The sequence below is a fragment of the Elephantulus edwardii genome, unplaced genomic scaffold, assembly GCF_000299155.1.
Source record: "Elephantulus edwardii isolate Elephantulus edwardi_28Jun2011 unplaced genomic scaffold, EleEdw1.0 scaffold00020, whole genome shotgun sequence".
NCBI classification, from domain to species: domain Eukaryota; kingdom Metazoa; phylum Chordata; class Mammalia; order Macroscelidea; family Macroscelididae; genus Elephantulus; species Elephantulus edwardii.
The window spans coordinates 26,167,003-26,182,121 of record NW_006399770.1 but is presented as its reverse complement, the minus strand read 5'-3'; the positions used below and the strand labels follow the sequence as shown (position 1 = coordinate 26,182,121).

Sequence of the window (15,119 nt, the reverse complement as noted above, 5' to 3'; positions counted from 1 at the left end):
AAGTCATAGCTGTTGATTCCTGTGAACATGCAGCCTTCTCTACTGACATAATCATAAATGTCTGTTCTTTATCTCATCCTGATATCACTAATGATTTGGAGCTAAAACGTATCTCAACAGTCCTTACTGTGGGATACCTTTGCTGTATCCCTTCCATCATTGCTTCATGGCAGAAACAAATTAGATGTGGTTATTGAAAAAAATAGAATGTCTTACAGTAATTCCTGGGTCAGGGTGACTTGATCATTCGAACCAGGCCCTGAAGAGTAGAACAGTATTTAAAAAGTGGGTGATGAATTTGTTTTTAACATACTCAATGAGTAGAACTGAGAAATGAGATACCCAGATATACAGATGATAGGTAATAGGGTCAATAGATCTGGAGCACATTCTACAAGCTAGGTAGAGAGTTGTGGATGGATAATGTATATTTGACATTATTCATTTATAGGTCATGATTGTAAGAAAGGGTATGAAGAAGGTTATTCAGAAACAATATATGGAACAAGGAAAGAGTTGGAACCAAGACACTTGCTTTAAAGAGTAAAGTATCCATCCAAAGAAATTGGAAAGAATTCTTCAGAGAGAGAGAGGTAGAAACTAAGAAAGAATGATGTCACAAAATTCAATTGTATGAAGTTTTGAAATTGCGTTAAGAGTCAATTATGAGTAGTGCTGCAAGGGGTCAGGTAGCAGTAGCATGCCTATAAAGACCACTAGATGGGATCCAAGAGGCCACTGGGCACCTTAGTAATGGGACTTAACGTCAGAAACACCCAGAACTGCAACCTTAGAGGAAACACTAACAGAGGGGGGAAAAAAAACCCAACAAGGCATGTTCTCGAAGTTCTAGTCAAAGACTCAAGGATCCTCTTGTTTTCAAAAGTCAAATGAGGAGCTTGGATTAGATGACTTTTAAGTTCCTTTAAGTCTGAAATCATGATTCCTGATCTTTTTACAGGAACAAGAACCAACAAAACACATTGTCCTTCCCCTGGGAAATGTTTTAAAGCTGGTTCACTAAAGCAGCTATATAAAGAGCATAAAATACAGAAACCTTGATCTCAGCAAGAGCCTTTTCTGTTGGGATGAAGCATAAGCAACCACTCTGACTGAAGAATGTTCGGGAAGCTGGCCCTAGTGTGCTGCCCTCTGTCCTCAGAAAGTCTGCCCAGGGGACCTACATGACTTTCTGAGCTTCATGCACCATAAGGAGCGGCTACGACTGGGAGAAAGATCTGCTGCATGAGGACAGAGGGGGAGCATCATTGGTTATCAAAAATTAAAAAAAAAAAAGTTGGGAGAATTCAGGAAATTGATGGCAGCTTGATTAAGTGACCTTATGGTTATTTTCAACACAACTATTCTTGCATCCTCAGAGGGAGGCCTCATTCCTGTTACTAATTTTGTTGATTTACCATGGGGATTCTCTTCCTGCCACGTTTTCCACTCAAGAGTCACTCAACTCGTCTCTTATTTCTAGACCCTCATTCTCATTTCAGAAATAAACAGACAGATGAAGCCCTTAACATTGATTTGTTAAGATTAAGTTTCATCTTCTCCTCAGTGTGATTGACCTTTTCCTTCCTCAGGGATGGGTTTATGTCTCATTTGATTATGATGGGGCTCTGGAGTCAGGTACTAGATCTCTGAGAGTAGAAGGCAGAGGGTGAATTCAGGAATTCAAGCCTATCAGAATCCATGGCAGTTCCACAGAGGAGGTGGCAACTGTCCATTGTGCTCCTTCTTAACACATTTATTTTCAAATGAATGGGACTTGGTATGCAGTGATGTCAGAGGGTGGAAGGAAAAAGTAATAGGTGCATTATTCTTAAGCTTTACTATTCCATCTTTTTTCACATCAGTGTATTTACCTCTGTTTTTGTCATGATGACTCAGAAGGTTCAGGAACATAAGTAAAACAGAGGAAAATATTCCTTTGTTGTAGTTTGCTCTGATTTATGATGACTGTCCTAGGCTTGGTTTTCTAGAGAAGCAAAACCAGCAAAGATACATATGCCCATGCATGCATACTTCGGGTTGTATTTCTTCTCTTTCTAAAAAGAGAAGTTTATAAAAAATATATTACTCATATACCTTTATAGAACATTATATCACACATAGGTCCATGGCATGTAGCTTTGAAGGTTGATGAATCCAAAGTCAGCAGGTAAAACAGGCTGCTGGGCCAAGGAACCAAAGACAAGCCAGATGAAGGATAAAGACCTAGTAAAAAGCAATCAACTCTGCAAGACTTCCTTATATACTCAATGACCACATCCTCTACAAAACTCCCCACATCTCTCAACTTATTGGTCATTCATAGCAAATTCCATCAAGGCAATGGTTACAGTACTTCAGATTTTAACAAGAAAATGATCACATCACAACTGTCATATTAGAGAAGCATAGACAGCCATGCTGACAAGAAACCTTAAGAATCACAGTGCCCATTGAGGATGATATAAATGTATCCAGGACTGTGCAAACTTCATGATTATGGGGATGCTTATATCCATTGTTATGGTTACTGTGTTGACCAACTCATTGAAGGTTCCCTTGACTTTTTTTTTACCCTATAGGTTTTGACTGAAAGTAGGGAGTACTAGAGGAGTGTCTATCTGTGTTTCATTGGCTATGCAGAGACATTTGATTGTGTGGATGACAAAAGTTATGGCTAACTCTGAAAAGAATGGAAATCCCAGAACATTTCAGTATGCTTATGTGAAACCTATACTTGGACCAGGAGGCAGTTGTCAATAAGGAAAAAACGACATGGTTCAAAATTGGGAAGGGTGTACACCAGGAATGTGCCTTATCTCCATACCATTTCAATCTATATGCAGAACAGATTATCTATGAGGAGAAGTGTGGTATAGGATTGGAGGTAGACTTATCAACAGTCTGTGTTATGCAGATGACACAACCCTGCTTGCTGAAACTGAAGAAGACCTGAAGTGCTTGCTGCAGAAGACCAAGAACTGCAGCCTTCAATATGAATTGAATCTTAACATCAAGAAAACAAATATTCTTATCACTGGCTCAATAAGCAGCATCATAATAGATGGTGAAGAGATTGATATTGTTGACAGATGTAGTTTGCTTCGCTCCACAATCAACATTCTTGGGACCTGCAGCCAGGACATTAAAAGACGTATTACATTGGGAAGGCTGCTGTCAGAAACCTGTCCAAAGTATTGAAGAGCAACAATATCATTCTGGAGACTAAGATACACCTGATCCAGGTCGTAGTCTTTGCAATTACTTGTTATGCATCAGAAAGCTGGGCAATGACTAGGGATGATAGAAGGAGAATTGATGCCTTTGAGCTGTGGTGCTGGAGAAGAGTATTGAATATACCATAGACTGCTAGGAGGACAAACAGGTTCATCCTAGAGATAGTTAAACCAGGCTGCTCCTTAGAGGCAAGGATTCTGAAGCTTCATCTGACATACTCTGGACATTTCACAAGGAGGGGTCAGTCTTTAGAGAGGCACATGATGCTTAGGAGGGTGGAGGGACAGCACAAGAAAGGAAAACCCTTGATGATATGGATTGATTCAATGACTAGGTTAATGGGAGTAGGCGTGCCAGAGAAAATAAGATTAAAAAAGGTTAGAGCAGAATTTGGGGCTGTTGTACATAGGGTCACTATGAGTTGTAGGTGACTACATGACACCTAACAACAACAACCCTGTACTTTACCAACATTATGTTTTTTTCCTAGGGTTTGGTCTTCCTGCTTTTGTGTCTAAAGTAAGTGGGCTAAAATGTCAGCATTTTTGGTGCAGTGTTAGCCTAAAATTAGCTTTATTTTTTAGCCATTGCTCTGTTGTTATGTGCTATTGAGTTGCCTCTTAGCAACTCTATGTACAATAGAAGCCTATGTACTCTGAAGCCTATCCTGTCCTAAGCCAGTCTCATTGACTCTGACACACCTACCACCATTGCCCTGGTAACTGTATCAATCCATCTCCTTTGGGGTCTTCCTTTCCTGTGCTGTGCCTCGTAGCATAGTAGATGAAATACCCAGCTGTTAATTAGAAGGTTGGTGGTTCAAGCTCATCTGCCCTTACTTTAGCCCCTCTGTTATTGAGCTACCTTCACTTCAGACATATGGTCTTGCAAATCATCAACAGCTGTAGGACTAGGATAAGAGAGAGAGAGAACTTCCCACATTAAGCAAGACTTGAGGAAGAGTGGAACAAGGCCCTGGTGAGAATGAGACTCCAGTGATGGTGGCGGATAGACTGTGGCATTGCTGTGGCAAATTTGTAACAAAGTATAATCAGAGGAACCCTGATATAAAGGATACAGTTAAAAGGTTTTGCTGTTTGCCGGATAATTAAGGAGAAACTAACTTACAACTGTTTTGAGGCAAATCTTACTGGATTATTGAGGAAACCAGAGGCTTCTTGAATTTTTGTTTCAGATTGTATGTGTATATGCTTGTGCATGCATGTGTGCTTCCTGTACCATGCATGCTACATTTATTTATTTAAAGATATTTGAAAACACTGTTCGATTGTGTGACATTGGTTATGTGTGCTTATTTACATTTAAATAAGTTAAAGACAAATAAAATTTGGAACTCAATTTCTCGGTCACACTAGTACCATTTCAAGTGCTCAGTAGCCACACAAAGCTGGCAAGTGCCACACTGGGCAGTGAGGACAGAATACTTCTGTCCTTGCAGAAAGTTCTATTGGACAACCTTGGTCTACAGTGTCTCCAACCAGCACGCTAGTACATATGATCTGAGCTAACTTCCACATATGTATTCTGGATCCACTGCCACTAGTAGCACCAAATAATCCCCACACACGCACAAAAATGGAAACAGAAACCAGATCAAGAAAAAAGAGACTTGGTTACCAATGACTCCAAAGAATCTATGTGATATTCTTTGTGAACTCATTCTTTCCCTTAAATCACAGAATAGACACTCTCCTATTCTCTCTCAACCTTACCCCTACCTCTTACCATAGAAATCTTCCCCCCACCCCTTTTTTCAAAATACCAGGTGCAGAAACAAAAACAAAAACAACCCAATAGATGATTTCTCTTATTCAGATACTAACTTTTCTCCTTGAAAGGAGAAAGATGAGATGCTTTTGATACTGTCTGCAGGGAAAGAACAAAGGGAGAACTCACTTAGATTTTGGATGGAGACTCATTTGTAATAAGTGACACTACTGCAGAGAAGCAAGGAAGTTAAGCCCTGCTGTCCCTTTTTCAGGTTAAGGTACAGCACCCTCAGGAGAAAAATCTGCAAAAAGTGAAGGGCTTTTAGGAAATATGCACTTTGTAGGTAGGTTGTGTAATGATTCTTGCTCTCCATGTTTGTCTCTCCTTTGTTCTCTCTCTCTCTCTCTCTCTAAGGGTAGGAGAAGGCTTGGTCAGGCTTAGCTATGCTAAGAATACCAAGGTACAGAAGATATTTTTCCTTCTTTATGTGAAACATTCAACAGTTTCAGCTGTGGCAGGGGCTTTAGCAGGCCAACAAATATTGGGGGGAAAATAAAACTCGGACTGACAATTTTGGGTCCATTTGGCACTTTGTTTCTTTCCTGTTTATATTGTTGGATAAAAACTTTACCTATTTTACTAAGAGTTGTATAAGTCACAGGATCTAGGCCTGAGATCTGGAAGGGCACAATGCCTGTGCCACATGCACATGCAGAGTCATATTTTGACATATTTTGCAGAACTTGGTTGTGTTTCTAGAAACACTGCAAATGCAAAAGTAGAGGTAGTAATATACATTTGACACATTTGTTATCTCCCTTTTGGAATGATAGGATAAGAAATTCTAGTAGAAATATTCCTGGTGAGACTGTATGCTAAGGTTAATTCTTAATAGTCCTTAGAGAAGTACAGAAGAGATTTTACTGAGCAGTTCAGCATGTGAGTTTATTGGTGGCTAGGTGTGAATATGCTCATTTCCAGGGATCATTTACAAGTGATGAATTCTGTGTCTGTAATAGCCTTTGTTATAGTGATTGCCTCGCACACCTCTAACTAGACAGCCTTTGCTGGTGTCACTCCAGTGACCAAGAAGCAAATAGGAAAAATGAACCATCAATCAATTTAATGCTAGTCTTTTTATTTCACAAAAACCTCCACTCAGTTGATGATGACTGACATAAAAACTAAATCCATCTGCTTTATCACATCTCTCCAAAAGGATAGGTCTGAGAGGCAGGGATAAAGGAATAAAGGTAAAGAAAGAATTTGGTCTTACCTTGAATCACTGCCATCCTGTCATAATAATTATCTACTTGGGATAAGAAAGTTAGCTGCTATGGCAATCCTCTTTTTATTTAGCAACAATTGGTATAAAATGCAATATGAATTCTAAGTTCTATACTTTGGGAACTGCTTTTTTTTAATACCCTGCATGGTTCAAAATAAAAAAAGGAAAAAAGGAATGAGTCAGGGATGCATCCTTTCTCCTTTTCAATCTGTATTTAGAACAGATCATTTAGGAGACTAAATTTTATGAGAAGGAATATAGCATTATGATTAGAGGAAGACTCATCAGCAACACATGACACAACCTCGCTTGCTGAAACTGCAGAAGATGTGAAGTGTTTGCCAGAAGGTAAGTACTGTATGTAGCCTTTGTAAAGATTGCAGCTCAACATCAAGAAAACAAATATTTTCGCCATTGGGCCAATTGGCAGCACCATGATAGATGAAGAAGAGATTAAGATTGTTTATAATTTTATCTTGGACAGATGCATAATCAACATTCATGGCACCAGCAGTCAGGACATCAAAAGACAAATTGCATTGGGAAGGTCTACTGTCAGGGACCTCTCCAAAGTGCTAGAGGTCAAGAGACTAAGGAATGCCTGATACAGGCCATGGTCTTCACAGTTACATTTTATGTCTCAGAGAACTGGACAATAACTAAGGATGACAGAAGAAGAATTGATGCCTTTGAATTGTGTTTCTGGAGAAGAGTATTGAATGTACCTCGGACTGCCAAGAGAACAAATCAGGTCTGCCCTAGAAAGGGTGAAAGCAAATTTCTCCTTGGAAGCAAAGATTTTAAAGCTCCATCTCTCATACATTGGGCATTTTGCCAGCTGAGAGCAGTCCTTGGAGAAGGACATCATGCTTGAAGGGGTGGAGATATTATCACAGGAGAAGGACAATTTGAATGAGATGGGCTGACCCAGTAACTGCTTCAGTGGGAGTAGATGTATCAGAATCAGTGAGATTGGCACAGGATAGGGCAGGGCTCAGAGCTATTGTGCATAGGGTCACTATGAGTCACAGTCAATAGCACATAAAAACAACAACAACATGTAATATCATGGAATGTCATTGGTATGTTGCTGCTGTTGTTGGCTGTCATCGATTGAGCTTGACTCCTAGCTACCCTATGAACAAAAGACCTGAAGCCTTTCTATGACTATTGCAATTTTTCAAAGTTCAGAGTCATGGATATAGATTCTATGATATGGTTAGCCATCCATTAATTTATTCATTGAACAATTATTTGTTGAGTACCTATTGAACTTCAAATACATGTTGGTTACTGTAGTGGTGATTGTTGTTGTTGTTAGGTGACTTTGAGTTGAGTATGACTCATAGTAATCCTACGAACAAAAGATCTGCACACTGTTCAATCTTGCATCATTCTCACACTTTCCGACACACAAAAAAGCCCTTGACACACAAAAGCCCATTGTGGATGTCACTATGTCAACCCACCTGGTTAAGGGTCTTCCTCTCTTTCACCAACCCTCTACCCTTTCTAGCATCACATCCCTCTCCAAGGAACAGCCCCTCCTAGCAACATGCCCAAAGTATGTGAGGCAAAGCCTTATCATTCTTGCTTCCAAGAATGCGTAGGCCACACCCTCTTCAAGACATATCTATTTGTTCTTTTGGCCGTCAGTGTGATGTTCAGTGCTCTTCTCCAACACCACCGCTCAAAGGCATAAGTTTTAATTCTGTCATCCCTATCAGCTGCATAGAAAGTGATTAGAAAGACTATAGTCTGAATCAGTTGCACCTTAGTCCTCAAACTGACATCATTACCCTTCAATAATTTGGAGAGGTCCCTAACTGCATATTTTCCTAGTGCAATGTGTCTCCTTATCTCCTGACTTCTGGTGCTAAGGGTGTTAATTGTGGGAAACAGTAAAGAACGAATATTAGTTGGGAAATATGTGCTTTGTGATAGAAAAGAGGCTTGGAAGAGAATGACTGAATTTTGTACTTACGATGATTTATTCATTGCAAATACCTTTTTAAAAAGGCACAAACGATGACTTTACACATAGATATCAACTGATGGGCTGCACAGGAATCAGATTAACTACATTTGTGGAAAAAATAATTGGAGAAATTCAGTAACAGCAGTCAAAACTAGGCTGGGGTAGACTGTGGGTCAGACAATCAATTACAGTAGTAGTAGCTAGGACAAAATGCTTTCATGCATCTTATCATTTAAGAGAAAAGATAGACATTTAATGAGTATGCAAGCAAGATAAATATTGCTAAAGGGATATATAGAGTGTTGTGAGAGCCTATTATTCTATTATGAAAGGGCATAGCAATGTTAACATGGAAGAGTGGGAATCTTTCCTGAAAAAGAGATATTTATTTGGCACAGACACAAGGTGCATAGGTTTACACAACTAAAGGAGACAGAAGATGAATTGAGATAAAAGAGAGAAGGCTGTGAGTAAGCTTCAGAGTAAAAGAAAAGCAAAGCCCTTTTAGGAACTGGAAAAATGGGTAGGAAGTAGCACATGATCAAACTAGAAAGGTTGGAAAGAGTCAGATCCTGTATGACATGAGTTGTGATGGGAAATTGAAAGCAAGACTTATTAGAAAGTTATCAGACCTAGCCTTCCTTTTTGTTGTCGGTCTGGCTGGCAGCTGTCGAAATGGGCAAGTTCATGAAACCAGGGAAGGTGGTCCTGGTCCTGGCCGGACGTTACTCTGGACGCAAAGCCGTCATTGTCAAGAACATTGATGATGGCACCTCTGACCGCCCCTACAGCCACGCTCTGGTAGCTGGAATTGACCGCTATCCCTGAAAAGTGACAGCTGCCATGGGCAAGAAAAAAATTGCCAGGAGATCAAAGATCAAGTCCTTTGTGAAAGTTTATAACTACAATCACCTCATGCCCACAAGGTACTCTGTGGATATCCCCTTGGACAAAACCGTTGTTAACAAGGATGTCTTCAGAGACCCTGCTCTTAAACGCAAGGCAAGGCAGGAAGCCAAGATCAAGTTTGAGGAGAGGTACAAGACAGGCAAAAACAAGTGGTTCTTCCAGAAGCTGAGATTTTAAATCTTCAATTTCAGTCATTAAAAATACCCCCCAAAATCCTAGTGTCTGACTGCTGCATGTGTTATTAGTCTAAGAAAGTTATCAGACCAGAATCCAGCTAGGTCGCTATTATAAAATCTAGATAAGAGATAATGGTAGTTTAGAATGAAAGTAGATATTTAGGGTAAGGGTGGTTGTGAACCAGGAAGAATGATCAGCAGTTCAAAAACACAGACTTGGTGACAGAAATGAGTCTGGAGATAGAATGATAGAATTCTACACAATGGATGATTTATTCATAGTAAATGTCTTTTATAAGAAACATAAATGCAGTCTATACATATGGATTTCACTTGATGTATGCACAGGAATAAGTTCAACTACATCTAGGGATGGAATCATTGGAGAAGTTCAATAACAGCAGTGAAAAAGGCCAGGTGCTGATTGCTGAACAGACCATCAACTACTCATAATGCAAGTTCAAATTAAAGCTAAAGAAGGGCAAATCAAATCCACAGGAATCAAGATTTGATGTGGAGGTTATCTCAGCTGAATTTTCAGAACAAAGCAGGGAAACACTGCAGATCTCAAAATCAAGGAATACATCAGGGATGTGTCCTGTCCCTATACCTTTTCAATCAATATGCAGAATGGATCATTCAGGAGGCTGGGCTTCGTGAGGAGGAACGTGGTATCAGGATTGGAGGAAAACTCATCAACCACCTACATTATGCAGATGACACAATCTTGCTTGCTGAAACTGAGGAGGAACTGAAGCTCTTGCTGCAGAAGGTAAAGGACTGTAGTCTTCAATATGGATAGAAGCTCAACATCAAGAAGACAAAGATTCTCACCACTGGACCAATTGGCAGCACCATGATGGGTAGAGAAGAGATTGAGGTTGTTAACAGTTACAGCTTGCTCAGCTTCACAGTCAACACTTTTGGCACCAGTAGTGAGGAAATCAAAAGGCGAATTGCATTAGGTAAATCTACCATCAGGGACCTTTTCAGAATACTGAGAAACAACGATGCAAGTTTAGAGACTACGGAGCACCTGATCCAGTTCATGGTCTCAATTACTTGCTGTGCATCAATGTTGTTATTGTTATGTGCTGTCGAGTTGTAGACGACTAATAGTGATCCTATGAATGAAAAGCCAGAGCACTGTTTACACATAGAGTGTCCAGAGGCAAGCCGTTTCGGAAGTGGATGCCACTCCTGTTTTCAGACTTGTTTTAGTCAGGAAATTCCAGCAGCCACTGTCCACCATGGGTACCCACTACCACGTTTGACATATCAGTGTCACGGTGTTCAGCATCACAGCAACCACGAGTTACGTCTGTACAACAATGCATAGACCAGTGCTATACCACCTAGAAGAATGTTTGACAGGAAAACAATTTGAAGCTGGCCTGAGAGCCGCAGATTAAAATCACCTACCTTTGGCTTGGTAGAATAAAATTCTGTCCACTAGGCCAACAGAAGAAGAATTGATGTCTTTGAGTTGTGGTGCTAGAGAAGAGTCTTGAACATACCATGGACTGCCAAGAAAACAAATAGGTCTGTCTTGGAGAGGGTGAAACCAAGTTTCACCTTGGAGGTTAGGATTTTGAAGCTCTGTCTAACATACTTTGTGCATGTGGCCAGGAGGGACCAATCCTTGGAGACGGACATCACGCTCAGAAGGGTGGATGGAAAGCTCAGGAGGGGAAGACCCCAGATGAGATGGATTAGTACAGTAAATGGGGCAATGAGGGTATGTGTATTGGAGTCAGTAAGACTGGATTAGGAAAGGGCAGACTTCAGAGCTGTTGTACATAGATAGGGTCACTATAAGCTGCAGGCGACTTGATTGCACGTAACAACAACAGCAGCAGCAGCAGACAGTCACCAGATATTTAAGCCCTGATTAGACACAGGGAAAGGTGAGGATAAAGAGGGAATGAAGAATGGTTTAAGCTATTAGGTACCCAGTGATATTTAAAAAAAAATTTTTTTAATGTGCCAAGGGACATTGGAAGTAGTTAAGATCTGGGAAGCTGGGCAGAATGTGATGAGTTTAGTGTGAAATGCTAAGTTTTAAATAGTATGGAACATCCTAAAGGAGGATGTTCAATTGATGGCTTGATTCTGGTGCTCAACAGAAATGAGACTTCATTTCAATTCCACTCGTTAACTCTATGTCCCTGAATTCATTTAAGCAAACCAACAAACAAAAAGCAAAGAAAAGATAATGCACCTGGAAAACTATTTAAGAGTTGTCAAGATGGAACTGTCCTCTAACCTCCAAATGCAACCTCTGGGAAATTATCCAAAGTAAGTAATCCAGAAAAGAAGAAAAGCCACATGCATTGAATTCTACTTTATAATTGCAAAACTCAGAAAACCCCCCTCATCTCCAACAATAGGAGCTAATTACAGAAATTATACCTCCACACTCACAAAACAGAATATTGTAAAGTAACTAAAAACAGTAATTATAGATATTTTATGATATCTTTTAAAAATGTGTTGTTATTTAAAGCCAGACAGTACAATTTTTTAATTATGCATATGCTATGATTTTGTAAAACTGTGTACGTGGGAGTTGTGCTGCTTCCAAAAGCTGTGCTTCTCTGGCCCTCTCTTCCCATAGATTCACAGCCTCGGAAAGCCATGGTCAGCTGTAAGTTTGACCTGACTCACCAGCAATAGGTTTGAATTTTGAATGTTGATGGTAATGCTGATAGCAGAGCCTAAATAAATGAAAACAGTTTACTTACTGAGTGGTGAAATGATGGTATTATTTTTTCCTTTTTGATGGTAAAATACTACTTGTAAAATAGGCATACCAAACAACAAAGGTTAAGCATAATTTGTTTCCTCTTTGGTTTTTATTTTCAAATAAGTTTCCATTTTAGATCCTCTTGGGTACTGTCTTACTGAATTGAAGACATGGAGTTCAACATTTGTTCATGGCTCAATGCACTTTGTCAACAATGATCTTGTCTCCTGGGTCAATCCACACTTAGTTTATTCAGGACTTTTACCTCTGAGTGTGTCCTAGTTTGTCCATAAAAAGAAAAAGAAGTCAACACACCTTAAAGTGAATGTGAGCCCTCACTGAGTACTTGTGATCTCTGTCTTCTTTCATCTCAATTGCTTTCTAACCTCTGAATACTGGAGAACTGAATCCAGGATAAATGTGTTTTCACTTCCCGTCACCTTGATTCATAACCTACCTTAGGAACCTAGAGAAAATTAAAGATAGGTTTACTGAAACAGAGTCTCCTCTACTTTTTCTTATATGTTTTCACCATCTCTTTCATCACCAAGGCCTCAACAACTGTTTGCAAATGACTGTAAGAATGAAATTAAATGGTTACCAGAGGAGAAGTGCTCTGTAAATACTGGATAGCCATCCTTGCCTTTCTTGTCTATTCATTCAGATCCTAGTTGAGATCCGCAAGGGACAAGCAGTCCTTTGCTAGACAGGGAAATCCTGTATCATGAGGATTATAGCAACAGCTGAGTCAGAATGGCTTCTGGGTCAGATAAGGGCTTAATTGTGCAAAATTGTTTTCTGAGCTATTGAGTTTGACTTTGCCATGTGGATGGCAGGAATATGTAAATAGTTTGTGTTAGCCTATTCATAAGGGAACTGGCCAGTCTGGCCATTAAATTGAGCAGATTCAGCAGCAGAATGGGAGTCTCACCACCAGCAAAGGAGAGGCAGGCATGCAGTACTCTTTAGGGCCAAAGAATGTTTTGCCAGCTATACCTACAGAATTAGCCATGACCAAAAGCAGAGAACCTGAGACTTGACATGAGGTGCTTCTGACTTTGAGACCGCTACCTTTATGGAACCAGAACCAACCTTTGCCTAATTCTGCTGAAATACTAGGGTCGTGGGAGGAGAATAAAAATTGGCAGGCCTGAGAGCTTTGTAACCCTGGCCTAAAGCTTTGAGACTCAAGGCTGTGATGCCTGTGAGCAAGTTTTGGAAACTGTCCTGAGTTATTATATCTTCTCCCAACCTGAATTATAGCCTTTTGACTTCCCTAACATGGTCGTTGTGGTCTGTGGGTATTGAAACGAATTTTGGACCCAGTAAGATTGGTGTCAGGATGACTAGAAAGAGGTGTGAGAGTACAGGGGACATATCTGAACTCTTGGAAATCAGTTTTGTGTTGTGAGGGCTGTCAACAGGGACAGCTCCTTCTTGTGGGGTTGGTAGAAGTCCAATATAGCTGTCCCACACAATCCGTGCTCTCTTAAAGATGTATCCTGAAATTGGATGTAAGCAACAACATTCTTGTGGTAGAATGTTTTGGTTTGTTTCTAAAGAGAAGCTATGCCTGGAAACTGGTAACTGGTATAGGATATGAACTCCAGTGACAATGAATAGCTAGGATGGATTTCATGATTTTGAAATAAGCTGGGCTTTGTGGCAAAGAAATCACTGCCAGGGAAATAATGGAACATAAATATTCAGAGGTAAAAAGAACTCTTCATTTTAGAAGTAAAAACAAACAAACAAACAAACAAACAAACAAACCCAAAAGAATCCAACACACCAAAATCAAGCAAAAAAGGAATATAAAATGTCCTTGTGTGATTATGACAAGTGGGGAATTAAGCAGAATCACTGGGTGGCTTCTCTTGGAAGAGATGAAATTGTTCAATATTCAGATGCTCGCTTTCTTCTCTAGGGCGGTCAACAAGAAAGGTGAGCTGAATGGCCCAGTGGGATGCACAGGAAGAGGGAAGCTCAACAGTGCAACCAGGCAAGCCATTGCTGCAAACAAAATCCTGTTGCAACTGCTCTCTTCCCTGAGCAGGAGGCAATTTCACATGTCCTCCTAGGATGTGGTGCTCCCTTGGGAGATATTCAAAATAATAGCTGTAGTTCAGGGAGCTTTTGTGTCTTCTAGGACTGAATAGGATATTCTCGTATAATAGCTGCCTGGCTATTTGGTGTGTAGTTGGTAAAGGGCCATCTTCGTTTGCTTCAATGGCCAATCATTTCATTATATATTTAGTCATTCATTTGAAATAATTTTGTACCTAAAAATGCAGAGCATTCCAATATACTCTTCACTCAGCTTTCCCTTATATAACATGGCATGTTTCTCAAAACACAGAAACTTACATTAGCGCAGACTTTATTTGGGGTTTCCACTAATGTCCTTATATACCAGGAGCAATCTAGAATACCACATTACATTTAGTTGGCATGTGTCCATACTCTCTTTTAATCTATGATGGTTTCTCGATCTTTTCTGTTTTTTTACAACCTTGATTCTTTTAGGGGACTGGCCAGAGATTTTCTGGAATTTCCCTCAACTTCTTTTTGTCTGCCATTTGCCTCACAATTACACTAGGGTTAATTCTGGGAAGAATACCACTTGCATGAAGTGGCCATCCCATCCCGTCACACCAGTGTGCCTAATATGAACATGCCTTATTTCTGGGGACATCAACTTTGTCTTGGTAAAGGTGGTGTCTGCCAGGTTTCCCTACTATAAATTACTGTTCTCCTCTTGCCATACTCCTTAGAAGTCACTGAGTGTAGCCCACACTCAAGGAGAGAGAAATGAAGCTCTGCCCCTGGTAAAAAGAGAAATCCGAAATTTATAGACACACTAGCATACCACCACAGTAATTAACAAATATCCTAAGGGAGATACTTTCAGGTGAAGTAGTCTTATTGTTAAAAAAGAAATTAACTTTTTTCCTAATTGCATTGGGAAAGTCAGCTGTCAGGGACCTCTCCAGAGTACTGAAGAGCAACAATGTCAGGCTGGAGACTAAGGGATGCCTGATTTGGACAATATAG

General features: G+C 40.0%; 1 pseudogene; it reads left to right on the top strand.

Moving 5' to 3' along the window:
• Positions 1-8,909: 8,909 nt before the first annotated feature.
• Positions 8,910-9,320, top strand: LOC102845912 (annotated as a pseudogene).
• The last annotated feature ends 5,799 nt before the right edge of the window (positions 9,321-15,119 follow it).